Below are 27,229 nucleotides of genomic sequence, written 5' to 3'. Positions count from 1 at the left end.
CAGAACTGCACAACTTGTGCAGTAGTTTATGCGCATTTCAGCCACTTTGTATTTTTCAACTTTCAAGCTTCATTTTGATAATTTTGGCTCTGAGAATCACTGCTCAATGGCACAATTACTTTTTAGTCCCTCAAAAACACTATTTTCACCTACAAAACAAAATAAATTACAAATTAATCTAAAAATTGATAATTATAGAAAATTATCTAAATAACTAATAAAATTAGCTAAAAATGACTAACAAATAAATGAAATGGCCATAAAATCTAACCTAAATGGCTATGCAAAATGCATGTATCACTTTCTTGGATTTTCCATTGAACCAAATAGAAATCATCATGCTTTCAAGTGAAGTTTCATCTTCATAGTATACCTTTTTCTTAAGTTTTTAATAAACTTTTTTTTTTTTGTAAAATTGCCCTTCAACATAATGTCATGCAAATTCTCCACCGAAAATGTTATGCTGCCTCCAATGGCAAGTCTGATTGTGTGAAGTCCTTTAGAAAATGAAAACCTTGTGATTCACTAATTAGTGATTGTAAGCCAATTCTGAGAATAGGCCATTTCCTTAAACCTATCATAGCCTCCATTGATGAACCTGATCTTTCTTCGCACTCAGTGTCTTTACCACTGACACCAACCCTTGAGCCCAGAAAGTATCCATTAAAGGTTACTTTAAGAACATGGAGAAACCAAACAACTAATGAAACAAATGGGTTTCTCACATGCATTCAACAAACCATTCCGCATGAGAAAAGGTAGGTGTCTGTGAAGCAATTCTTAGTTCTACCTTTAAAATACCTAGATATGATAATTTGATTTTTGGGTTGGCCGAGTACTGATGTCCTAACAACAACATGTCTATTTTTCTTATACAAAAGCTACTATTACGTTAGAGGATGTTATGGTTTTGCAAGTTACCTTGTTTTGGGATCCCCTGTTTCATTCTCTGTTCAGAGCATAGAGTGAAAGAGGATTGAAGAGAAATTGATGAATGGTGGAAGAGTGGTTAGGAGGACTAAATCTAACAAGGTCCGTCAGTATAAATGGGTGAACAATTTAATTTAGTGTGGCAGTGAAATGGAGCACGAAGCATTTTTTTTACTATGGTTGTGAAGATTTGTTTTGCACAATTCAGACAATTAGAAAAGAGGTTTTCCACATAGCGTTTAATCTAGCTAGAGGGATCCCTTTTGCTCTTGCACCAATAGTTGTAGAAAGTATTTGTAGGGATTTAAGTCAATTGAGTGCAATATTTAACGTTGCCAAATTTAGTAACGATGAGGATGTAAGTAATGAATTAATACTGCACATTCCCTCACCATTTCATTTTTTTTTTTTTTGGACTATAAGATGATTGATGTGGCTTAACCGCAAGTGCACGGGTTGTTCAAGAAGTATAGAAAAGTTATCGTTCTCTCGAAAAGTTGTGTTCTAAATTAAATTTTTGATATGAAAGTTTACTAATATAAACTAAATTTAAACTAAAAATTAATTAAATGAAGAGATTGGAGGTTTAATATGTATACATGCAAATTCAACAAAGAAATTAATTGAATGGCAAGTATCACTAAAATTGCAAGCAATAAATGCAGCAAAATGAAATATGGGAAGAATTAAAGTAATAAGCAATAAAAATTAACGATTAACAATGATAAAAGGGTGATTATGGAGTTTTAGGCTTTATATTTAGGCTATTTTAGAATTTTAAATTGATTATTCAAACATATAGAAATTATAGGTTTCAAGGAGATTAATTCTTAAATCCTTTGAACACTCTTTCGAGTGAGAAAAATAGTGATTTAATTAAGTCAATCCTACTTTTGTAGAGTTGAAATTAATTAAGACCCATTAGGCTCCTTAATCAATCTATTAATCCTCTTAATCCTTAGTCTATTTCTAGATCTAAGTTAATTAAGTCCAATTTCTTGATTATCTATCACTAGATTTTCTCCTTTCGATGCTTCAACCAAGGATTAAGAACAATACTTAATGGGATCCTACACTAAGTATGTCATTAGGCACACAAGAAATAAATAAAACGTCATAATACCCATAAAATCTGGATAAATCAACTCAAATCCTCAAAATATCTCAAATATTACATACCCAACTCTACAATCTAAAAATAACTACTCACTACTCATGTTTGATAAAATGATTTTAGCAAAATAAGCAAATAAAAGATGAAAAGAGAATTAAAATTGAAGAAACTCGATGAAAGAAGTTTAGAAAATGGTGGAGAAGAAGAAGAATTAGAGCTTCAGATGGAAAATAATGAGATTGGCAGCTCCTTTGTTTCCTGCTCTCTCAATCTTTCTTCTCACAGTAAAAATGAGGTAATAATGCTTTTTATGTCCTCTGACATAAACCCTAAAATGGACTAAAAATGGTGTGTGGTGAGGTCATACACATGTGACAAAATCTTGCCTCTTCAGCTAATTAATGAGGGATTGCATAGCTGGATCTGTGCCCATGCAGCATCTTATGCAGAGTCAGAACTGAAAAGAATAAGTAAAAATAGGTTTGCAAGGCCATGCACGTCCTTATGCATGTTTTAGTAAGCTTCAGATAGTTTATGTGAAGGTGCATAAGCATTTGCATAAGCTATACAGAAGGTCATGCACATTTCGGTAAGATTAGGAAATTTTTCGGTCAGTTACATAAGCTATTGCATAACCTATGCATGAGGCTATGCAGGTTTCGACAAGGTTGAATTCATTCCCCGTGAAGGTGCATAAGCTATGTAGGAAGTTATGCACATTTCGGCAGACTTACAGTACCTCTCCGATCTCTTGCATAAGATGGTGTGTAGCCTATGCACTAAGCTATACAACTTTGGGCAACTTAAGAATTTCTTTAATTTTCTGAGAACAAGCTGCATAAGTTATGCAGTTTCTTATGCAACTTTCAGTAACGTTCAAAAATCTTCAATTCTAGGCTTCAATTTTCATACTTTTAGACTTAAACTTCACTCCTTACTTGCAAAATTACCTTTTAGTCCCTCCAAATAATATTTTATCTACAAAACAAAAATAAAATTATAAAAATCAATCCAAAAATTGATAATTATGTAAAATTAAGTAAATAACTAATAAAATTGACTAAAAATGACTAATAAATGGATAAAATGACTATGAAACTTAACCTAAATGACTATATAAAATGCATATATCAATGATATTTTTATAGTGTTGATTGTTAACTGTACTCTTCCAAACAAATTTCCTCCCAGATGATAAAATATTGCCGCTCTTCTTATTGTTTTGCTTAGTATAATTTGTTCTTACTTTGTTTGAACGATAATGTTTTATTGTTAATTTTTCAATAATATAGATATCTAAAATAATATATATATATATATATATATATATATATATATATATATATATATATATATATATATATATATATATACATAATTATGTGAGTCTTAACATATGATCTATGTTACATATCACATAGTTAGTTATAAATTGACTTTATGTACTATACATCATATTAGCCTTAAATTATGATTTATGTTACATAATCAATTATAAATTATTAGTTGATTCAAAGTTACAATCCTATCACTATACAAAAAATATTTCATATGAAAATGTTAATAAACTTGAAGCTAAGTCATAGAAGTTGTAGACTTAAATCTCAATTGAACTTTCAATATTCAAATCATTCAAGTTTGGATTATTATTTCAAATTTTATTTATATCAAAATTTATTACCTTTAACAAAATGACCCATATCTAAGTCAAGTCCTTTTCATAGGCCAAATAAAATATTAGAAAGTTATTTTGATTATTGAAAAAAAAAAAAGCAAGTCAAGTCTTTTTGATAATATATAAAATAAATGAAAGGCAATATAGAAATTTTTTGTAAAAAATAAATAAATAAATAAATGGCAACCAATGGAAACTGCTCAACTCGAGTCTTTTTTTATAATATATAAAACCCTAAAATATATAAATAATGGAATCATAAAAGATAATTTACATGTTTTTTTTTTATGTATTTGTAAAAGTTCTATAATTTACCTCCCTGACTTGATCTATAATTTATTTTTTCTTTTATTATAATATATAAATTGATGGGACAAACCAACTAACAGTATAGAAAAATGGACCATCTCTAATAGTTGTATGAGTGAATCATGGACCGGTCAATTTCAGTTGTATTAATTTAAGAAAACTGAAATTAGATGGTAGGATGTTTCGTGATTTCGGTTTAATTTTAATTTAGTTTTGATTGAATTTAATTTTAATTAAATATAATGGTTGAACTTTTCTTTAAAAAAATTAAAAGTGTTTTTTATTAATAAAGAAAATTAGAAGTTAAATTTTATTAATAATACAAATTAAAATTTTAAAGCATGCAGTGTAATGAGTTTTTTTTTTCCTTTTTTTTTTTTACTAGATGGTATTTGAAAGATGAAACTTGACACTACAATGACTTATACTAGAACTTATAACGATTTAATTTAACATGATATTATAACGATATTATAATAATTAATTTCTCCCATTTAACTTAACATGATATTATAACGATAGTCACATTTAGTCTAGTGAGTGTTTTTTTTCACTCATACATGTTGTGCATAGACAGTGGCAGATTTAAAAAAAAAAAAAGAAAAATTTTCAATATATTAAAAAAAAATATATATATATATATATATATATATTAAAAATAAAATTTTTAAATATTAAGAGTTTGATATTTAAAAATTTAATAAAATAAAATCTAATCTATCTAACTAATATTTTTTTTTTTTTGAAAAGAAGAGAACAAACTATTATATTCAATCAAGTCATATAAATAAATCATTTATTTTAATATTTATTAAAGAAGATTCATTAATTAAATTTATGAGAAATTAATTTAAAACACACATATATTTACTTGAAACATTTTAATAAAAAAAAATAGTCAATAACCTCTCATTCTTTAATGTGAATTCACCATGACATCAGATATGATTTAAAAAATGAAATTTGATATCACAATAACTTAAATAAGAGCTTATGGCAAACGGTAAATGAAAAGGATTCATTCCCCTTTTAACAAGGTATTATAATTGGCGTATAAGTTACAATTAGTCAATTTATTTGTTTTTTGAGATCCATATTTAATTAAAATAGAATACTTTATCAATAAAAGGAAATTTTCTAGATTTTGCCTAAACCATTATATGTTCCACATGACACCATGGAACACATGAGTTTTTAAATATGCTGTCGCATGAAAATTATTAGAAATATAGGAAGCCCAAAGCGCTTGGATAGAATCTCATTCCTACTTTTATGTCTCTTACTCATCTCATTTTTTTTCAATGTGGAAACTTTACACTTGCATATTCCTAACAATCTCCCCCTTAAGTATGGATTTCTTCTACATTTAGCTTATTGGGCATGCTTGCCCTTAAACAGAAGCCTTTTTTCTTAAGTATTACGGTATTACTGAGAGCCCAATTACTCTATCAAACCCACTTGGACATGCACCTTTAAGAGCCACGCCAAAGCCATCCGTGTTTCATCATCACGTGCACTAAGAGTTCTCATTCCATCAGTTTGCTTTTCTCTAGAAGAGTGTCTTCCTGCTCCATTGGGCTTACTAGGAGTCTCTTAACTCTTTCATCCACGTGTCAGAGCACCACAAGAATCACTGACCATCGTTTCCATACTCGTCCCTTGCCAAACCAAGACTCTAATATTGCTTGTTAGAGATCTGGAGAGCCCAAAGCACCTAGGGAGAATCTTTCTTGATGAGCCTTATGAAAAAATACATTCATGGACTTAACACCACATCCAACCCACAACTTTAAGGCATTGGGTTAATGGGTCTTTCCCACTTATACGTCTCACACTCATTCCATCTTTTTTCGATGTGGGAATTTCACACTTGTATAGTCCCAACAATCTCTCCCTTAAATGTGAATTTCTTCTACATTGAGCTTACTAGGTCTGCTCCCCCTTAAACGGAAGCCTTTTTTCTTAACTCAAGTATTATGACATCACTAAAAACCTCAATTAGTCCAGCAAACCTACTCAACCATGCACATCTAAGAGTCATGCCAGAGCCATCATGTGTACCAAGAGTTTCCACTCCATCGATCTACTCTTTACTAGAAGAGTGCCTTCCTGCTTTATTGGGCCTACTAGGAGTCTCTCGACTCTTCCATCTACGTGTTAGAGTATTACAGGAATCACTACCAACCATTTTCTTACTCATCCTTTGCCAAACCATAAACTCTAATACCACTTATTAGAGATTTGGAAAATCCAAAGCACCTGAGGAGAATGATAGAGTGGGTTTGATTAAGTGTATGATAGAGTGGGGTTGTTTATTATGGTTAAAGACCATTTGTTAGAGACCTTCTAGCTTAATTAAGTCTATGATGGAGTGGGGTTGTTTATTATCATTAGTCCTTGTTTATGAGCTTTGCTCTTCCCTTTTAAAGAAAAGAAGTTAAATTATCCAAGCATCACATCACATCACATCTAAACATTAAGATTAATTGGCCTTCAACTTCTATTCCTTACCCCTTAACCAACGCTACGCAAAAAATTATTTTTGCAAACAAAGATATGTGTTTTCCACATTGAATATTTGTGTTACATATAAGATTTAAATAATTTTTTTTTCTTTAATCTAACATTTGAGGTGGCATAGCTAGGCTGTTGATGCCTGACTCTTCAAATTGGACCTCATTTGCCAGTACAGTTGGGTACACATGTCACAGACCAAGAGGAAGGATCCCAATTTTTTGCATTTTCAAGGCAATTTCAACCGCAGAGGTCATTTGTGGCAGTTGACTAAGTGGGCACGTTAACTGGCCAATTTGGTGGCAAACGGGCCAAAACTGCCTAAGGAAGAGCAAGCCAATCCATCGGGGAAGATTGGCCAGCTAGCAAGTACTACGGGCCCGTGGGGCAATAAATGAGGTTCACTGCCTAGGAGGAGGCAGCATAGATGCTGGAGAAATGCCAAGCATAAGGGAGAGCTGCTTGGCAAGTCGCAGGCCCAAAAGAGGTTCACTGCACCTGAAGAATTAGCCCAGCGAGGCAGGCCCAGCCCAGGAGTGGGAAATGAGGTTCCTGGTGCCCAGACAGCACGCTAGGCGAAGTTCCAATGGTCATCCCGCCAGCTCCAATGGCTAGCCCACCCAGAAAACTTGCTAGACGAGGTTCCAATGGCTAGCTACACGCCAAACGAGGTTCAAACGGCTAGTGCACAATGCTCCCACCCAGCCACCTTGCTTTGAGTTGCTGCCTTTAAATACCCCCAGTGAGGTTCATTTTGGGCAGATCTGGAGAGTTGTGAGGTTCACTAAGTGTAGAGAGATCACTTGTGTATTGAGTGTATAGTCTTCTCTAATTGTAAAGACATTCTCATCATTAATAAAGCTCCACTTTTATCCCCCAAATACTTGTGTTCTCCTTCTTCTACATCTCTGAGGTTCATAGTGCTACTTGGCCAGCATAAGTGAGGTTCTGCCTGTGCATTTTGCCAGCCAAGTATGGTTTGCCAGTAGGTTATTCCGCCCACGTGAGGTTCCGCCTGGGGCATTCTGCCAGCCAAGTGATTCGGCCAGTAGACTCTTCAGCCTAGTGAGGTTCGGCCAGGCTATTCCACAACCCAAGTAAGGTTCGACCAGTAGGCTTTTCAGCCCAAGTGAGGTTCCTCCTGGGGCATTATGCCAGCCAAGTGATTCAGCCAGCAGACTCTTTAGCCAAGTGAGGCTCGGTTTGGCTATTCTACAGCCCAAGTGAGGTTCAACCAGGCTGTTTTCAGCCCAGTTGAGGTTCGGCCAGTGCAATTGTGCCCCAAGTGAGGTTCAGCCAGCACTTTCACCCAAACATTCTCACCATAGCCACCCTGGTGTTTTGGCCCAAGGCAGTTGGGAAAGGCTGACTTAGTCAATTGGCGTGGATTGAGCTGCGCATTAATTTGTGCCGTGATAGGTGGTATCAGAGCCTGGTTAGAAGAAGTTCTACTTGTGCAAGATGTCAAACCCGAGTGAGATACATCAAGCCACAACTATTGGTGAAGCCGCTCCTGGAGGAGTGGAGCATGGTGGGAGGCGAAAGGGTAGAGGCAAGTCTCGCGAGTCAGCACGTGCCAGGGAGGAACTTGGCGACATGGAGATCCTATTGGCAAAGGTCGAGCGGAGGCTCATCGAGGACGAAGGGAGGTTTAAGGAGATGGATACCCACATAGAGGGACTTATTGCGGGCATTGAGGAGTTTCGCGATGAGATGCAGGGTGCCTTGAATGTGTCCATCGACAAGCTGGCTAGTGAGATGGAGACTTTGCGACACTCCCACACCGAGGAGATCACCAACATAAGAGAGGAGAACCAGATTCTAAGGGAGGAGCTGGACTGCATGGTTACTAGGATGAAGGAGTTGTTCGAGGAGCTGGTGTTGGTCAAGAGGGCCATAGCGCGCAGTGGAGTGCCCAGCACACCCAAAGTACCTAGCACCATTCCGATGCGCATGGATGTACCAAAGCCATCACCATATGGAGGGGCGCGCAATGCGAATGAGATAGACAATTTCCTGTGGTCCTTGGAGCAGTATTTTCGAGCAATTGGTGTGATGGAAGATAGCCAGAGGATTAATTATGCCCCGTTGTTCCTAGTGGACACAGCCTTGGTTTGGTGGCGGTGTAGGCAAGTGGATGTGCAGAAAGGGACTTGCACCATGACTGCCTGGGGTGACTTCAAGAGAGAGTTGAAGAGGCAGTTCTATCCAAACAATGCTACAGACGAGGCTCGTGCTAGGCTGTGCAGGTTGACACAGAAGGGCAGCATTCGAGACTATGTGAGGGAGTTCTCGGAGATTCTTCTAGAGATACTCGACTATCCAGATTCAGAAGCATTTTTCTCCTTCAAGGATGGCCCGTAGAATTGGGTAAGGTTGGAGATAGAGCAACGGGGAGCTCAGGACCTCACCACAGCCATCTCTATTCCCGAGTCTCTAGTGGAATTTCAAAGGATTGAGAAGAGTAAGCCTCAACCACCTAAGGAAGTAAGTGGAGGAGAGACCCATGTCGACAAGGAAGGGAGTTCCAGGTTTGGCAAGCCGAAGGAGAGGAACTTCCACAGCACGAAGGAGGATCGCAGAGGCGAGAGGTCTGTGTTGAAGTGCTTCATGTGCGACAGACCACACAAGGAAAGGGATTGCCCAAGGAAGGCCGCATTAGCAGCCATGGTCGAAGAGAAGGAGTAGCCTTCTCCACTACCAGAGCCATCAAGCATGGGGAGCTTGCAGTATTGTTCGCTTGGTGCCCTGAGGTTAGTTGGCCCGAGTGATACTCCTAGTGAGGATGGGGAGCAGGAAGATGGCACGGGGGATACCTCTGAAGAGAAGGATTTAGAGGAGTGTGCGACTCAAAAGGAGTCCGAGTTATCAAGGGAGCTACCACCAGAGGAGCAGGTGGGCTGTGTAAGTGCTACACCAGAGGAGCCACCAGTAGCCAGAAGTCCAGAAGTGGCATTGTCGAAGCAGGAGGGACTGAGGCAACACCGCTCAAGGAGGAGCTGAAATAGGTGCAAGGCCAAGAGGAGGGCAAAAACACCTAGCCACAGGGATGAGGAAGGTACTAGAGCATAGTAAGAGGCTAAAGGCAATGGGTCGCAGGGACATGAGAGGAGTCCTAGGCAACGAGGGCGTTGCCATGATGAGTGGGGGAGAATGTCATGGACCAAGAGGAAAGGGTCCCAATTTTTTGCATTTTCAAGGCAATTTTGACCGTGGAGGTCATTTGTGGCAGTTGACTAAGTGGGCACGTCAACTGGCCAATTTGGTGGCAAACGGGCCAAAACTGCCAAAGGAAGAGCAAGCCAATCCATTGGGGAAGATTGGCCAGCCAGCAGGTACTACGAGCCCGTGGGGCAACAAACAAGGTTCACAGCCTAGGATGAGGCAACATAGGCACTGGAGAAATGCCAGGCGCAAAGGAGAGTTGGCTGGCAGGCCCAGGCCCAAAAGAGGTTCACTGCGCCTGAAGAATTGGCCTAGCGAGGCAGGCCCAGCCTAGGAGCAGGAAATGATGTTCCTGGTACCTAGACAGCACTCCAGGCGAGGTTCCAACGGTCATCCCGCCAGCCCCAATGGCTAGCCTGCCCAGACAGCTCGCCAGATGAGGTTTCAATGGCTAGCTGCACGCCATACGAGGTTCAAATGGCTAGTGTACAGTGCTCCTACCCAGTCACCTTGCCTTGAGCTGCTGCCTATAAATACCCCCAGTGAGGTTCATTTTGGGCAGATCTGGAAAGTTGTGAGGTTCACCAAGTGTAGAGAGATCACTTGTGTATTGAGTGTATAGTCTTCCCCAATTGTAAAGACATTCTCATCATTAATAAAGCTCCATTTTATCCCCCAAATACTTGTGTTCTCCTTCTTCTACATTTCTGCCAATTAAGGTTCATAGTGTTGCTCGGCCAGAGCAAGTGAGGTTCTGCCTGGGCATTCTGCCAGCCAAGTGAGGTTCAGCCAGTAGGCTATTCCGCCCACGTGAGGTTCCGCCCGAGGCATTTTGCCAGCCAAGTGATTCGGCCAACAGACTCTTCAGCCAGTGAGGTTCGGCTAGGCTATTCCACAGCCCAAGTAAGGTTCGGCCAGTAGGCTTTTCAGCCCAAGTGAGGTTCCGCCTGGGGCATTCTGCCAACCAAGTGATTCGGCCAGCAGACTCTTCAACTAAGTGAGGTTCGGTCAGGCTATTCTATAGCCCAAGTGAGGTTCGGCCAGTGCAATTGTGCCCCAAGTGAGGTTCAGGCAGCACTTTCACCTGAACATTCTCACCATAACCGCCCGGATGTTTTGGGCCAAGGCAGTTAGGAAAGGCTGACTTAGTCAATTGGCGTGGGAATTGGCTAAGTGCCACACGGCATTGAGCTGCGCATTAATTTGTGCCGTGACACACAACACCGAGTGTATGTCTTAGTTTCATTTACTATTTTTATTGCTACATCAATTGGGTTAATAGTTGTTCTTTCTTGATATGTTTTTCTTTTTTTGATCATCTAAAAATCGATTCACTATTCCTACATTCTTTTTTTGACTTGGCATACGCAATGGCAATCAATGAAAAATGCGACATCTATAGTTTTGGAGTGTTCACTCTCAAAATACTAATGGGAAAACATCCAAGAGATGTTGTCTCATCTCTTTCATCTTCAACTCCACCAATGGACCAATAAACACTTATGAAAGATGTGATTGATCAATGCCTGCCAACTCCTAAAAATAAAGATGCTGAAGGAGTGATCCATGTTGCAAAACTAGCACTTGCATGCCTAAGTACAAATCCTCAATCTCAACCAACCATGACACAAGTTTCTTCAAAGTTGATGATGGCCCAGTGGCATCCATTAACAAAGGTATTCTCTCAAATAAAATTAGGAGAAATTTTGGTCCACGATGGGTTAAGTGCCTAAGCGATTCTGGGAAATTAAGATCTTTGTACTTTTTTTTTTCCTCTGCAAACCTTGTATTATATATTTGGTTGGAGCAAAAATGAAATGTCAATTTCATCTTTTTAATAGACCTGATCTTGACGTGGGTAGTTGTAAATTTTAAACCATAATCACAATTATAGTCCTAGTAACCTTTGCTATTGCAGAAGAAGTTAGACTTGAATTTTAATTTCCTTAGTCTTGGGCTGAGTCTTGATGTGGCCCAACCGCAAGTGCACGGGTCGTACAAGTAATATAGAAAAGATATCGTTCCCACGAGGAGTTGTGTTAATGATTGAATTTTTGATATAAAAAGTTGACTAAATTGAACTATTTTTGAAATTAAAGTAATGAATTGATGGGTAATGGAGTATGAAATCTATATGTGCAAAATTAATAATCTATCCAACAATGTATTAATTAAACTAAAATTGCATCGAATTCAAATAAGCAAGTTCAAATATGGCAAGATTTAAAATGGTAAGCAATTAAATTCAATTGAAAATTAACAATGATAAAAAGGCGATTCCGGAGTTCGGGATTTCATATTCGAGCTATTTTGGGATTTTAAATTGGTTATCCAATCTTGTGAAACTTATGGGTTTTAAGGAGATTAATTCTTAAATCCTTTGAATACCCTTTCGAGTGAGACAAAGAGTGCCTTAATCAAACTAATCCTACTTTCGTGGAGTTAGAGTTAATTAAGACCCATTAAGTTCTTTAATTAATCTGTGAATCCTCTTAATCCTTAGTCTATTTCTAGATCTAAGTCAATTAAATCTAATTTCTTGATTATCTATCACAAGGCCTTCTCCTTTCGGTGCCTCAACCATGGATTAAGAACATTACTTAATGGGATCCTACACTAAGCATGTCATTAAGCACACAAGAAATGAATAAAACTCATTAAGACCACAAAATATGGATTACCCAATCAAAATCCACAAAATATCTCAAATATTACAACCCTTACTCCAGAATCAAAAGGTAAAACTACTCACTATCCATAATGTTTACAAAAAAATCTGAGTTTATATGAAAATAAGCTTTAATCTAAGCTAAGAAACAAGAAACTAAACACTAGAAAGGTAGGAAAAATATAAGAAAAGAAAGAAATCTGCAAATCTTGGTTGAAAATGGTGTGGAAGGTGAAAATGACTCTTCAGCTGCTGCCTCTCCTCTTCCTTTCCTTTTTCTGCTCCTTGTCCCCCCTTTCTAAAATGGGAAATGGGACTATTTATAGCATATTCTGACATGGAGCCCTAAAATGGTGTGTTCTAGGAGGAATTTTCTGAGGGAATCTTCTGCCAGCTCATTAATGAAACCTTTGTGGGACTACATAAGTGGACTGCATAAGTTATGCAGTCCCTTATGCAGTTTTCGGCTGTTTCTGGTTCACTTATGCGAAACTGCATGACTTGGCGCATAGGTTATGCACAATTCCGTGAAAGTGCATAAGGGAGGCGTGAATCTGCATAAGGCATACACTCTCCTTATGCACCATTTGGCAGGTATTAGAACAGTGATTTTTCTCCTTAAGCAGATCTGCATAGCTTATGCGGCAAATTATGCACAATTTGGTCAATGCATATTTTAGCTTGAAAACTTGTTTTTGACATCTTTGGCTGTAGAAGTCACTCCTCAATGGCAAAATTTCTCTTCAGTCCTTCAAAAACACCATTTTTCCTACAAAACAAAGTAAAAATTACAAATTAATCCAAAATTGACAATTATGAAAAAACTAACTAAATAACTAATGAAAATTAACTAAAAGTGACTAATAATCAAATAAAATGGCTATGAAATTAAACCTAAATGATTATGCAAAATGTATGCATCAAATACCCCCAAACTCAAGCTTTTGCTTGTCCTCAAGCAAACTTTAAAATGTGATGCAAATTTTTTTAGGGGTGCCTTATCCAAAGAGCTATGAAAATCACCTATTAAAGTAACTTAACACACCTTCAGCCATACCAGCAATCCATATACCCATCCTTCAAAATGCAAAGAATTTAATGCTTATCCAAGCTTTCACCGCTTAGCCATCAAGTCAATTATCATTCAAAATCCCCAAACCAACCAATCAAAAGAGAGAGTCATGCTCACAAGGAATTCTAGAACAATCAATAGTCAAAGTGTCTCTATATAGAATGATGGAATTAAATGAATGAATAGATAATTTTCTAATCCCATAGGCAAATTCTCTACTCCTATCTCCACTAATGTAGCAAGTACTATCAAGAGATCAAAGGTCTTTTTAGGGATGTAATGGGGCCATGGGGTTCAAAAATGAGGCTAAGAAGAAAAATGGGTAAAAAGGATTCAAAGCATGAGAATATTTTCAATCTTAACAACATAAGGTACACTTCTTATTTTATTATTTTTTTCTTTTTTTTCTCTTTTTTATATATATATATATATATATATATGTAGGAGAGAAATACACAATGAGAATTGTCAAGTGCTAGCATAGTTTACAAAACACATAAAAATGGAGGGACATTTTGATACTTTAAACTTGTATCTTGCATTTTCTTTTGATGATTGTCCCTAAAAATGCCACCCCCAAACTCATTCCTTTTAATACTTTGGGTGGATTTCTTTCAATTTGAATGACAATAACGAAAAGTACATATACTAGCACTTTTACAAGATGACAAGCATTTCTTCTCCCTTTTATTGTATATTTTTTTTCTTTTTTTTCTCTTTTTATATATATATATATATATATATATATACCTAATGTTGTAAATAATTATTCTCATGAAAAGGGTTGGAGTGTTTGGTTCATTGGCTAGGTAACAATAAGGATTTCAAGAAAAATTAGAGATAAAAAGGCTCAAAGGGGTTTGCAAGGGTAAATTTTAATTGGGAGAAAGGGCCAAAGGTTTAAAATGAGAAGGTTTTAAATCAAAGAATGCCTAATCATCTCTCTCTTCAAGTACAAGCTGGTATTTCGCCTTGAAAGGTTTAGAAAATTTGTTCTAGGATTGGTGAGACATCATTTGACTACCTTATATCCAATAATTCCCTCTAAACATTCCAATCTCTAAAGGACTAGTTGGGTGGCTTTTTGGCTAAGAAGATATAGGCAAGGGATAGACACTTTAAAATCTTGCACCTCTTAGGAAACTTTCAATCCACAAACCCAACTAAAGGTAAGTCAAATCACTCTCATAGGTAACTTTTCAATACTCAAGGGATTTGGCAAAAGATTTTAATGCATGATGCATGATTCCTAAAAATGAGCAATGCATTAACTAAATGGAGTGAATCTATTTGTCTATTTGTGTGCAATGTGTACAATTCTAAGTGGTGTATAATGTGTGTGTAAATGTGTAATGTATATGTATGTATGGATGTATATGTAAAATATTTACAGTATATGTAAATGGAATGGGATGAGATGCTCTTATACTCAAAATGTGAAAAATGAAGCAAAAATCAAAATGTGCACCCCCAAACTCAAAATTAGACATTGCCCTCAATGACACAACAAGTATATTACCAAAACTCAAAGCAAGTAATAATTACCAGGAATTGTGAAAGTTAAGAGCAAAAAGAAAGAGTTACCTGGTATAGAGCAGATGAGAATTCAAGAGATAATGGGGATGCATAAGAAGCTGCACAGGTTATGCAGAAGAAAGTATTGTCCAGAACAAGTGCATAAGGGAGGTGCATAAGCTGTGCGGTTCTGCATGAGTGGCAAAAAGGACTGCACAGGCTATGCAGAACATTTGCATGAGGGGATTCACAGCCTGTGCAGTTCTTGCATTAGTGGCATAGAGGATCGCATGTGCTATGCAGAACATTTGCATGAGGGGATTCACAGCCTGTGCAATATATTCAAAAGCTACTGCATGATGATTAGCAAGGAAAAATGTGCAACCACCAGTAGAAGCATGCAAAAATATACAATGTATGGACAATTATGCACAAAAGGGCAGTAAAGGCAATGAAAATCAATGAAAACTAATGTAATTGCCATTCAATAGAACCTTAAGAAAAACAGAATTCAAAACAAACTATAATTGTTTGAACATATTTACAAAGAAAAAGTCTTACAAGTTTGAACAAAAGTAAAGCAAAAACTAATCTAGTTCTATTGTTTTGCCCTTGTCCATAGATGTTGCTAAGGGGCTGGTAGCTGCTGGTTGCTATCGAAATGATGGTGCTGGAGGAGGTGATGGAGGTGGAGGTGGCATTCCCAGAAAGGTCATGAGCTGCTTCATCATCTCCTTCAATTCTTTCTGCTTATCTCTGGTTTCCATGACAAGGTCAAATAGGTGATCATGACGATCCTTGAGGGTATCAAGACCAGTGTCAAGCTTCCTATCCACAAAGTATATATCATCACTAAGCCTGTCAAGGTAGGTGAATAAGGCTTTAGTGTTGAAGGCAGGAGGGGCTGTGGATGAAGAAGGTTCAGCTGAAGGAGGTGTGGGCTGTGCAGAGGTTGCTGGGGTGTCCTGTGCAGATTGAGGGGGTGGGGTAGGTTCAATAGAGTGTTGTGGGGCTGATGGGACAGGTTGGGCTTCTGGTTGTGCAGTGGGTTCAGTTTCTGCTGCTTGTTGTGCAATGTCAGAATGTGGCAAACTGAACCCTGTTTTGGATAGGTGTGCAGTATCAAAATATAAGGTGTCCACAAGTGCTGGTATTGGGTGCTCTTCAGGATTAAAACCAAAATGCTTGGCTATAACTGTTATGAGCCCACCCAAGACAATGTCACCTATGGATTTTGTAACGACCCAGCCCAGCCCAGTCAGTATTGTCCGCTTTGGCCCGTGGGCCTCACGGATTTGTCCCTTGGGAGGTTTCGCTCCCAAAAGCGCTGACCAGGCTTTAGGTGACCCCACATATATGGCCCAGATTCCCTTCTCCCATTTCCGATGTGGGACGGGCACTGCGCAGCGCATGACGCCGTCCCCACACGATCGTTACAACCCACCGCCTTCCGGGGCGTCCTCGCACTCCACTGCGTCTTGAGGGAGTCCGGCTCGATACCAATTGTAACGACCAGCCAGTCGGTATTGTCCGCTTTGGCCGTGGGCCTCACGGATTTGTCCCTTGGGAGGTTTCGCTCCCAAAAGCGCCGACCAGGCTTTAGGCCGACCCCACATATATGGCCCAGATTCCCTTCTCCCATTTCCGATGTGGGACGGGCGGCACCTGCAGGCGTTACGTATCGCCGTCCCCACAGTCCGTTACAATGTGATCCCATTTTGGGTTTTCCACCCTCAGACAGACGGACAGTCCGAAAGGACAATCCAAACACTGGAAGACATGCTTCGCATGAGTGTTTTGGATTTTGGAGGTCGATGGGATGATCAACTAGCTTTGGTGGAGTTTGCCTACAACAACCGTTATCACTCCAGCATAGGGATGCCACCCTATGAGGCACTATATGGAAGAAAGTGTAGGTCTCCTCTGTGTTGGACGAAAATGGGGGAGCGAAACCTCCCAAGGGACAAATCCGTGAGGCCCACGGGCCAAAGCGGACAATACTGACTGGGCTGGGCTGGGTCGTTACAATTGGTATCAGAGCGGACTGTGGTGACGGCGATACGTAACGGCCGCAGGTACCGAATGAACTAAGGTGTAAGGTTCAGTTTCAAAACAGTTAGCGCGCTTTTGGGAGCGAAACCTCCCAAGGGACAAATCCGTGAGGCCCACGGGCCAAAGCGGACAATACTGACTGGGCTGGGCTGGGTCGTTACAGATTTGGTGGCAATATGCAACACATGCTCACAAAAGAAATAACCAGGAGAAACCTTGACCTTGTGAAAAGCACACCATAACATGAATAATTCAGATTTCCCCACAAAGACCGTAACTAGTCCTCTACCCAAAATAGTGCTAGCAATCCCATGAATAAACCTAAGTGCGTGGTCAAGTATTTGAGAGGTTTTTGATCTGCCAGCAGAAAAAGTCTGAGGTTGATTTGTGATAATTCTCCAAAATTGAGCAGCATTCCAAATACCCTTGTTTGCTACCTCTACTCCTGTATATGGCACTCTAAATAGCCCATCAATTGCAAAACCAAGAATGCTATGAAATTGATCCAACGATAACTCTCTATTTTGCCCCAAACATCTAAATTTCATAGTTGGTTTAAAATCTACATCATGCAATTTCAGGGTGGCAGAGAATGAGGAAATAAATTCCAAAACTAAAGCTGGGTAAACAATTTCTTGCTTGTGCACAAATTCCATCCAACCCATACCATCAAGATAGGCAACCACATTGTCAAATAAACCAAGTGACTGAAGAGAGTCCACAGAAATATACCTAGTGGGTTGCACCTTCCTTTCCTTAAGTCTCTTAAAGGCTACCTTTTGAATTGCATCAGGAAGAGGCCAAGGTAGTTTTGATACCAGTGAGACTGCTGACATTTGCTTTTTGCTGGAAGAGGGTGATTTGGCTTGTGTGGAGGCTGAGGTTTTGGGGTTTTTGGGTGGTGGTTCTGAAAATAGGGTGGGTGGTTCTTTGCGTTTGGATAGAGGAGGTACAGAAGCAATGGGTCGCATAGATTTCGACCTAATTTTTCACTTGTAGGTGGTTGTGGGAGGTGGTGGAGGTGTCTCGTGTGGAGGGGAATCAGGGTTGGGAGGCCGCATTGACAATGGCGAAACCTGAAGAGGAGAGGTAGGAGGGGAATGGGGAGGCGACTCCATGGTTCCCGATGGTGAGGGTGGAGGTGTCTCGTGTGGAGGGCGGAAATAAAAATTGTAGGGAGAAATTACGGTTTATGCGGTGGAAATGTAAGTGGAGAAGAAGGGGTATGCCGAAATTGATGCAGGGATATCGGGAGGTGGAGGTGGGAAAAGAAAATTTGCCGAAAAGAAGTTTTAAACTGGACTCATATAAAACTGCATAAGGGGAAAGTGAATGTGCATAGCTTATGCACCCTGCTTATGCACCTCTCGACAAGTTTTGGAGTTCAGAATGTGAGGTCATGCAGAAGTGCATAGGCTATGCACCTTGCTTATGCACCTCTCGGCAGATTTTTAAATTCAGAGAATGAGGTCATGCAGTTGTGCATAAGTCATGCACCCTGCTTATGCACTTTTCGGCAGGTTTTGAAATTTTGGGTTGGTGGTCATGCGGTTGTGCATAAGTCATGCACCCTCCTTATGCAGGTCTCAGCAAGTTTTGGGATTCAGAGTTTTCGGTCATGCGGAAGTGCATAAGTTATGCACTCTGCTTATGCACCTCTCGGCAAGTTTTGAAATTTGGGGTTGGTGGTCATGCGGAAGTGCATAAGTCATGCACTCTCCTTATGCACCTCTCGGCAGATTTTGGATTTCAGAGTTTTCGGTCATGCGGAAGTGCATAATTCATGCACTCTCCTTATGCACCTCTCGGCAGGTTTTGCTTTTTGGAGAGTTCGGTCATGCGGAAGTGCATAAGTCATGCACCCTCCTTATGCAAGTCTCGGCAGAGAGAGAAAATCAGAGTTTGAAGTTATGCAAACGTGCATAGGTCATGCACTCTGCTTATGCAAGTTTTGAAAGATATGAAATTTGACAAAATTAGGCTATGCAGAGTTGCATAAGCTATGCACTCTTCTTATGCACTTTGCAATAGAGATGAAAAATGGCAAGAATTGTGGTTATGCAGGATTGCATAAGCTATGCACCTTCTTATGCAGTTTTTAGCAGGGTGAGAAAATGGCAAAATTTGTGATCTAAAAGCTGCATAAGCTATGCAGTTACTTATGCACAATTCAACAAGAATGAGATTACAACTGAAAATGATTTGGAAGTGTGAAAAATACCCTAGAATGAAGAAATATAATTCTATGAAGCATAAACCATGAGAAATTTTCACCAAAAACACATCAATATATACAAAGTCCATCAAAATTGCATGACACAAGCATGTAGAAATGGATCCTGTATAAAAAGGCCTTTGTGAACCATGCCATTTTTACTCAAAGTCTGCAAATCAACATTTAGCACAATAAAAACTCAATAAACCTGCATAAAGTTGCATCTATCCACAAATGATGAAATGAACTCTCCAAGTTATGCCAAGAAAATGCAATATGTTCACCTTGAATTCCACAACCCAAATAAGCTCAAAACTACAAAGATGACCAACTTACCACCATATTAACATTAAAAGCACATATACTTAAAAGTTACACACCCAACCTCACCAAGAACATAAGCCATCTGCTGCAGACACCCTCTTTGCTGCAGAATTCATTTTTCCTCTCTCTGCATAAAACTGTGAGCACTCGCAGTTATGCAGCAAAAATCAATCAATTTATAGGAGATTTAAAGAACATAATTTCAGGTTAAGGGTCACTCCCCAGCAGTTCACCAACCTTCCTCCATTTGAAATACATCTACAAGGGACAAGATTCAACAATGTCAAAAATTGAATTTGGGGAGATTTAAGATAAAAACAAAAGCAATGAAAATAAAAGTAAATCAACAAAAAGCAAAATAAAAGAACTTGGGATGCCTCCCAAGAGGGCTAATTTATAGTCCTTAGCTGGACTTTCCATGTATTTCACTGAAAAGAGGTGAGGGATTGGAGAGCTTGTAACAGCTTGCTCCTTTTATTGGGTCTCCAGTTATGTAATGTTTCAATCTATGCCCATTGACCTTAAAATTCCCAGATTTTTCACTCCAAATTTCAATTGCTCCATAAGGGAAAACCTTAGAAACTCTATATGGACCAGTCCACCTTGATTTAAGTTTTCCAGGGAATAATTTCAATCTTGAGTTGAACAACAAAACTGAATCACCTTCTTTGAATTCCTTTTTCCTAAGGTGCTTATCATGCCAAACTTTAGTTCTTTCTTTGTAAATACGGGCACTTTCATAAGCATCCATCCTTAGTTCTTCAAGCTCATTAAGTTGCAATAGTCTCTTTTCACCAGCTTGCTTAAGATCAAAATTCAAGGTCTGAATGGCCCAATATGCTCTATGTTCTAGCTCCACAGGTAAATGACAAGACTTACCATACACCAACCTAAAGGGAGTAGTTCCTATAGGGGTTTTGTAAGCAGTCCTATATGCCCATAAAGCATCATCTAGTTTGATAGACCAATCTTTCCGAGAATTGTTCACTGTTTTCTCCAAGATATGTTTGAGCTCTCTGTTAGAAATTTCAACTTGTCCTGAAGTTTGAGGGTGATATGGGGTAGCTATCTTGTGCACTACACCATACTTCCTCATTAAGCTCTCAAATTGCTTATTGCAAAAATGGGAACCCCCATCACTAATTACAGCCCTAGGAGCTCCAAATCTACTCAAGACAAATTTCTTCAAGAATTTCACTACCACTCTAGCATCATTAGTTGGAGTTGCAATAGCTTCCACCCACTTTGATACATAGTCAACCCCAACTAAGATGTATCTATTACCATATGAAGGAGGAAATGGCCCCATAAAATCTATTCCCCAAACAACGAATAATTCCACTTCAAGAATATCATTTAGGGGCATTTGATCTCTTTTTGACAAATTTCCACTCCTTTGACATTTATCACATTCCAACACAAACTTCCTCACATCCTTAAAAAGATTTGGCCAAAAGAAACCAGCTTGCAAAATTTTACTAGCTGTTTTAGAGATTCCAAAATGTCCTCCATAATCAGAAACATGGCAATGATGCATAATACTCTGTGTCTCATCATCAGGAATACATCTCCTTATTAAACCATCACAGCATCTCCTAAAGAGTAAAGGATCATCCCATCTATAAAACTTTACCTCATGCAAAAACTTTTTCTTTTGTTGCCATGTCATACCTAGAGATAAAACTCCGCAAGATAGATAATTCACCAAGTCTGCATACCAAGGTAGTTTAGCAACAAGAGAGAAAAGTTGTTCATCCAAGAAAAACTCATCAATAGGGATTTCATCCAATTCTTCATCATCCAATTTCAACCTACTAAGATTATCAGCAACTACATTTTCAGCTCCCTTCTTATCTCTAATCTCCAAATCAAACTCTTGTAGCATCAGAATCCACCTAATGAGCCTAGGTTTAGCCTCTTTTTTACGGAGCAAATACCTGATGGCTGCATGATCTGAAAATATAACCACTTTTGAGTCAATAATATAAGGTCTGAACTTTTCCAATGCAAAGACAATTGCTAAGAATTCCTTTTCAGTTGTTGCATAATTTGTTTGAGCCTCATCCAGTGTTCTACTAGCATAATAAATAGCATAAGCCTTTTTATCCTTTCTTTGACCAAGAACAGCTCCAATTGCATAGTTGCTAGCATCACACATAATTTCAAAAGGTAGGCTCCAATCAGGTGGTTGCATGATTGGTGCAGTGATAAGAGCTTGCTTCAACCTGCAAAAGGCATCCAAACACTCTTGGTCAAATACAAATGGTATATCATGACTTAACAAATTAGACAAAGGTTTGGCTATTTTAGAAAAATCCTTGATAAAGCATGTGTAGAACCCAGCATGTCCTAGAAAACTTCGAATTCCTTTGACATTGGTAGGATGAGCCATCTTCTCTATCACTTCAACCTTGGCTTTATCAACCTCTATTCCTCTGTTAGATACCAAATGTCCAAGCACTATCCCTTCCTGAACCATGAAATGACACTTTTCCCAGTTTAACACAAGGTCAGTATCTGCACATCGCTGCAAAACTTTAGAAAGGTTAGCCAAGCATATGTCAAATGAAGATCCATAAACAGAAAAATCGTCCATAAAAACCTCCATTATGTCTTCAATGAAATCTGAGAAGATTGCCATCATGCACCTTTGAAAAGTAGCTGATGCATTACACAACCCAAATGGCATCCTCCTATAAGCAAAGGTTCCATATGGACAAGTAAAAGTGGTTTTCTCTTGATCATTTAGATGGATAGGGATTTGAAAAAAACCTGAATATCCATCTAAATAGCAAAAATAAGAATGCCTAGCCAGTCTTTCTAACATCTGATCAATGAAGGGAAGTGGAAAATGATCTTTTCTAGTGGCAACATTTAATTTTCTGTAATCTATGCACATTCGCCAACTAGTCACTATTCTGGTGGGAATTAATTCATTATTTTCATTTTTGACCACTGTCATTCCACCCTTTTTTGGGACAACATGTACTGGGCTCACCCAAGCATCTCGAGATGGGATATATGATCCCTGCATCAAGCAACTTCAAAATTTCCTTTTTAACAACTTCTTTCATATTTGGGTTCAACCTCCTCTGATGTTCAATAGATGGCTTACAATTTTCTTCCAAAATGATTCTATGCATGCAAAAGTGTGGGCTTATTCCCTTAATGTCATCTATGGTGTATCCTAAAACTTTCCTAAATTGCCTCAACACTATTAACAACTTATCAGCCTCTAAGGTACTCAAGTTTGCATTTACAATTACTGGATAAGTGTTATTGGTGCCAAGAAATTCATACCTGAGCTGAGAAGGAAGTTGCTTAAGTTCTACCTTAGGTGCATCTTCTTCCTTGAATGATGGTTGCTTAGATTCAACTTTTTCCTTTTGTGTGAGTTGAAAAACTGGAGCAGAAATGAATGGTGGACTACCCTCTAAATGTTGAGCATATGCAGCCACATGAGGGTTGTCATAGTCTATGCCTCCTCCATGAACCAAGCAATTTTCAAGTGGATTTTCTGGATATTTCTTTCTGAAGTGTTCTTCAACCAGCTCATCAATAATATCAACTCTCAAGCAAGTATCAGCTTCAGAATGATGCTTCTTCATAGTGTTATTAATTTTGAAAACCAATTGCTCTTCACCAACTCTAAGAGTCAATTTTTCTCCCTTAACATCAATCAATGCTCCTGCTGTAGCTAGAAAGGGTCTTTCCAAGATAATTGGAATATTAGAATCCTCTTCCATGTCCAAGATGACAAAGTCAACAGGTATATAGAACTTCCCAACCTTTAGAGGCACATTCTCCAAAATCCCTTCAGGGTACTTAATTGATCTCACCAATCAAGAGAAATGTGGGTTGGTTTAAGATCTCCCATATTGAGCTTCTCATAAATGGAGAGGGGCATAAGGCTAACACTAGCCCCTAAATCACATAAAGCTTTTGTGGAACATGATTCCCCAATATGGCATGGAATTGGAAAACTCCCTGGATCCTTGAGCTTTGGAGGAAGTTTCCTTTGGAGGATAGCACTACATTCTTCTGTCAAAGCTACAGTTTCATGATCTTCAAGTTTCCTCTTGTTTGAGAGAATTTCTTTCAAGAATTTTGCATAAGAGGGCATTTGTGAAAGAGCATCAATAAAAGGCACATTTATGTATAGCTTCTTCAAAACCTCTAAAAACTTCCCAAATTGCCTATCAAGCTTGGCTTTTTGAAATCTTTGTGGGAAGGGAAGTTGTGGCTTGTAGGGCTCAGGAGGTATATACTTCTCTTCCTTCTCTTCAATTTTCTCTTTACATTTTTCTGCACTCTCTTGTTTTTCACTCTCATCAGTTTCTTTCTCATTTTCTCTCTTCTCACTATTTTCACTTTTCTCATTTTTTTCACTCTTCTCATTATTTACAACTTTCCCACTTCTTAAAGTAATAGCTTGACACTGCTCTCTTGGGTTTTCTGGTTGACTTGGAAGTTTTCCAAAAGACTTGGTACTTGAGGAAGATGCTTGTTGTGCAATCTGATTTTCCAGCATTCTGTTATGTGTCTGCATCTGTTCTAGCCTTGCTTTCATCTCTCTCATCTCCTCATCATGCTTAGTTTGGTTAGCAAGAATCTGTTGCAATAAAGCTTCAGTGGTGGAACTTTGTTCTTGCTGTTTTGGTGGAGGATTCATATTTTTCTGCTGAAAATTAGGCAATGGTTGCCTATTTTGCTGATATGGAATTCCTTGTTGCTGTTGTGGTTGAAAATTCTGATTTGGAACTTGACTTTGCTGATTTCCCCATGAAAAGTTGGGATGATTCCTCCAAGTTGGATTATAAGTTTGAGAGTAAGGATTCCCCATTTGTTTGTTTCCATAATTACCAACATATGCTGCTTGCTCTCCATAGTCTACTCCACAGCTGGTAGTTCCCTCTGCATAAGCCACTTGTTGTGAACTTCCAGATGATGATGATGAACTAACCAACATACTCAAATCTTCCATCTTCTTAGCCAAAACATTTGTAAGTGCATCAAATTTTGCATTAATCATGTTGAACGGATCAAGATCATACATTCCAGCAGCTTGCCTTTTTTGAGTTGGAGCTGGTCCTCTTGGACTACTCCAAAGATGAGTATTCTTTGCAATTTTCTCCAATAGCTCATAAGCTTCATCTTCATGCTTCATAATAAATTCTCCTCCTGTTTGAGCATCAATAATCCCTCTGATTGCAGGAGTGACATTTGTGTAAAAATTCTGGTTTATCATCCATTTCGGAATGGCATGATGTGGGCATTGTCTCTCTAATTCTTTCCATCTCATCCATGACTCATATAGAGTTTCATCCTCTCTTGGTCTAAAAGCTGTCATTTGATTCCTCAATTCTTGAGTTTTTCCAGGTGGAAAATATTGTGCAAGAAATGCATCAGTGAGTTGCTCCCAGTTTGTAATGGAGTTGTGAGGTAAAGAATCAAGCCAATCCAATGCTCTATCTTTCAAAGAGAATGGGAATAGCTTCAATCTTGCTGCATCATCAGACACTCCAGGTTGTTTTTGCATATCACAAATCATAGCAAACTTCTTCAGATGTGTGTGTGGATTTTCAGAAGGATGTCCTCCAAATTGAGAATTTTGAATCATTTGGAGAACTCCAAAATCCATCTTGTAACTATTTGCATCAATTCTTGGTCTTGCTATGCTCTCTCTCAAGTCATCAAAACGAGGAAAAGCATGATCCATCATACTTCCCCTAGGCACATTAGCATTTACAACCTCTCCACCTTGGGCTGCATTTTCATTGTTTCGATCATTTCCAATATTACCACCAATTCTGATTCTTTCATTAGCCATGTCTGCTTCTAATTCAGTTTCTCTCAAAGCTTCTTTCCTTCTTCTGGTTTCTTTCTTGTTGGCTTTACAAAATTTCTCAATTTCAGGATTAAACAATAAGGATGTGTCACTTGTGCTTCTAGCTCTTCTCATAAAAGATTAAAAGTACCTGAAAAAGAACAAACAAACACAAAATGAAAAGATAACAAAGATAAAACTAAAAACAACTAAAATAATCAAGAATTCAATCTTAAACAAACAACTCCCCGGCAACGGCGCCAAAAACTTGATGTGGCCCAACCGCAAGTGCACGGGTCGTACAAGTAATATAGAAAAGATATCGTTCCCATGAGGAGTTGTGTTAATGATTGAATTTTTGATATAAAAAGTTGACTAAATTGAACTATTTTTGAAATTAAAGTAATGAATTGATGGGTAATGGAGTATGAAATCTATATGTGCAAAATTAATAATCTATCCAACAATGTATTAATTAAACTAAAATTGCATCGAATTGAAATAAGCAAGTTTAAATATGGCAAGATTTAAAATGGTAAGCAATTAAATTCAATTGAAAATTAACAATGATAAAAAGGCGATTCCGGAGTTCGGGATTTCATATTCGAGCTATTTTGGGATTTTAAATTGGTTATCCAATCTTGTGAAACTTATGGGTTTTAAGGAGATTAATTCTTAAATCCTTTGAATACCCTTTCGAGTGAGACAAAGAGTGCCTTAATCAAACTAATCCTACTTTGGTGGAGTTAGAGTTAATTAAGACCCATTAAGTTCTTTAATTAATCTGTGAATCCTCTTAATCCTTAGTCTATTTCTAGATCTAAGTTAATTAAGTCCAATTTCTTGATTATCTATCACAAGGCCTTCTCCTTTCGGTGCCTCAACCATGGATTAAGAACATTACTTAATGGGATCCTACACTAAGCATGTCATTAAGCACACAAGAAATAAATAAAACTCATTAAGACCACAAAATATGGATTACCCAATCAAAATCTACAAAATATCTCAAATATTACAACCCTTACTCCAGAATCAAAAGGTAAAACTACTCACTATCCATAATGTTTACAAGAAAATCTGAGTTTATATGAAAATAAGCTTTAATCTAAGCTAAGAAACAAGAAACTAAACACTAGAAAGGTAGGAAAAATATAAGAAAAGAAAGAAATCTGCAAATCTTGGTTGAAAATGGTGTGGAAGGTGAAAATGACTCTTCAGCTGCTGCCTCTCCTCTTCCTTTCCTTTTTCTGCTCCTTGTCCCCCCTTTCTAAAATGGGAAATGGGACTATTTATAGCATATTCTAACATGGAGCCCTAAAATGGTGTGTTCTAGGATGAATTTTTTGAGGGAATCTTCTGCCAGCTCATTAATGAAACCTTTGTGGGACTACATAAGTGGACTGCATAAGTTATGCAGTCCCTTAAGCAGTTTTCGGCTGTTTCTGGTTCACTTATGCGAAACTGCATGACTTGGCGCATAGGTTATGCACAATTCCGTGAAAGTGCATAAGGGAGGCGTGAATCTGCATAAGCCATGCATTCTCCTTATGCACCATTCGGCAGGTATTAGAACAGTGATTTTTCTCCTTATGCAGATCTGCATAGCTTATGCGGCAAATTATGCACAATTTGGTCAATGCATATTTTAGCTTGAAAACTTGTTTTTGACATCTTTGGCTGTAGAAGTCACTCCTCAATGGCAAAATTTCTCTTCAGTCCTTCAAAAACACCATTTTTCCTACAAAACAAAGTAAAAATTACAAATTAATCCAAAATTGACAATTATGAAAAACTAACTAAATAACTAATGAAAATTCACTAAAAGTGACTAATAATTAAATAAAAT

At 38.2% G+C, this 27,229-nt stretch overlaps 1 non-coding gene and 1 pseudogene across 1 annotated transcript; both read left to right on the top strand.

The window, feature by feature from the left end:
* LOC131174105 (MDIS1-interacting receptor like kinase 2-like) overlaps positions 1 to 11,440 on the top strand; it is a 31,243-nt pseudogene extending 19,803 nt beyond the window's left edge.
* A 13,371-nt stretch (positions 11,441 to 24,811) lies between these two features.
* Positions 24,812 to 24,918, top strand: LOC131174273 (small nucleolar RNA R71). Its single transcript, XR_009144521.1, has one exon. It is a non-coding gene; the product is annotated as a small nucleolar RNA R71 (small nucleolar RNA).
* Positions 24,919 to 27,229: the final 2,311 nt, after the last annotated feature.

This window comes from Hevea brasiliensis, chromosome 15, assembly GCF_030052815.1.
Source record: "Hevea brasiliensis isolate MT/VB/25A 57/8 chromosome 15, ASM3005281v1, whole genome shotgun sequence".
Lineage (NCBI taxonomy): Eukaryota > Viridiplantae > Streptophyta > Magnoliopsida > Malpighiales > Euphorbiaceae > Hevea > Hevea brasiliensis.
Note: the sequence above shows the minus strand (reverse complement) of the source record. Positions and strands in the feature narration are given on the sequence as shown.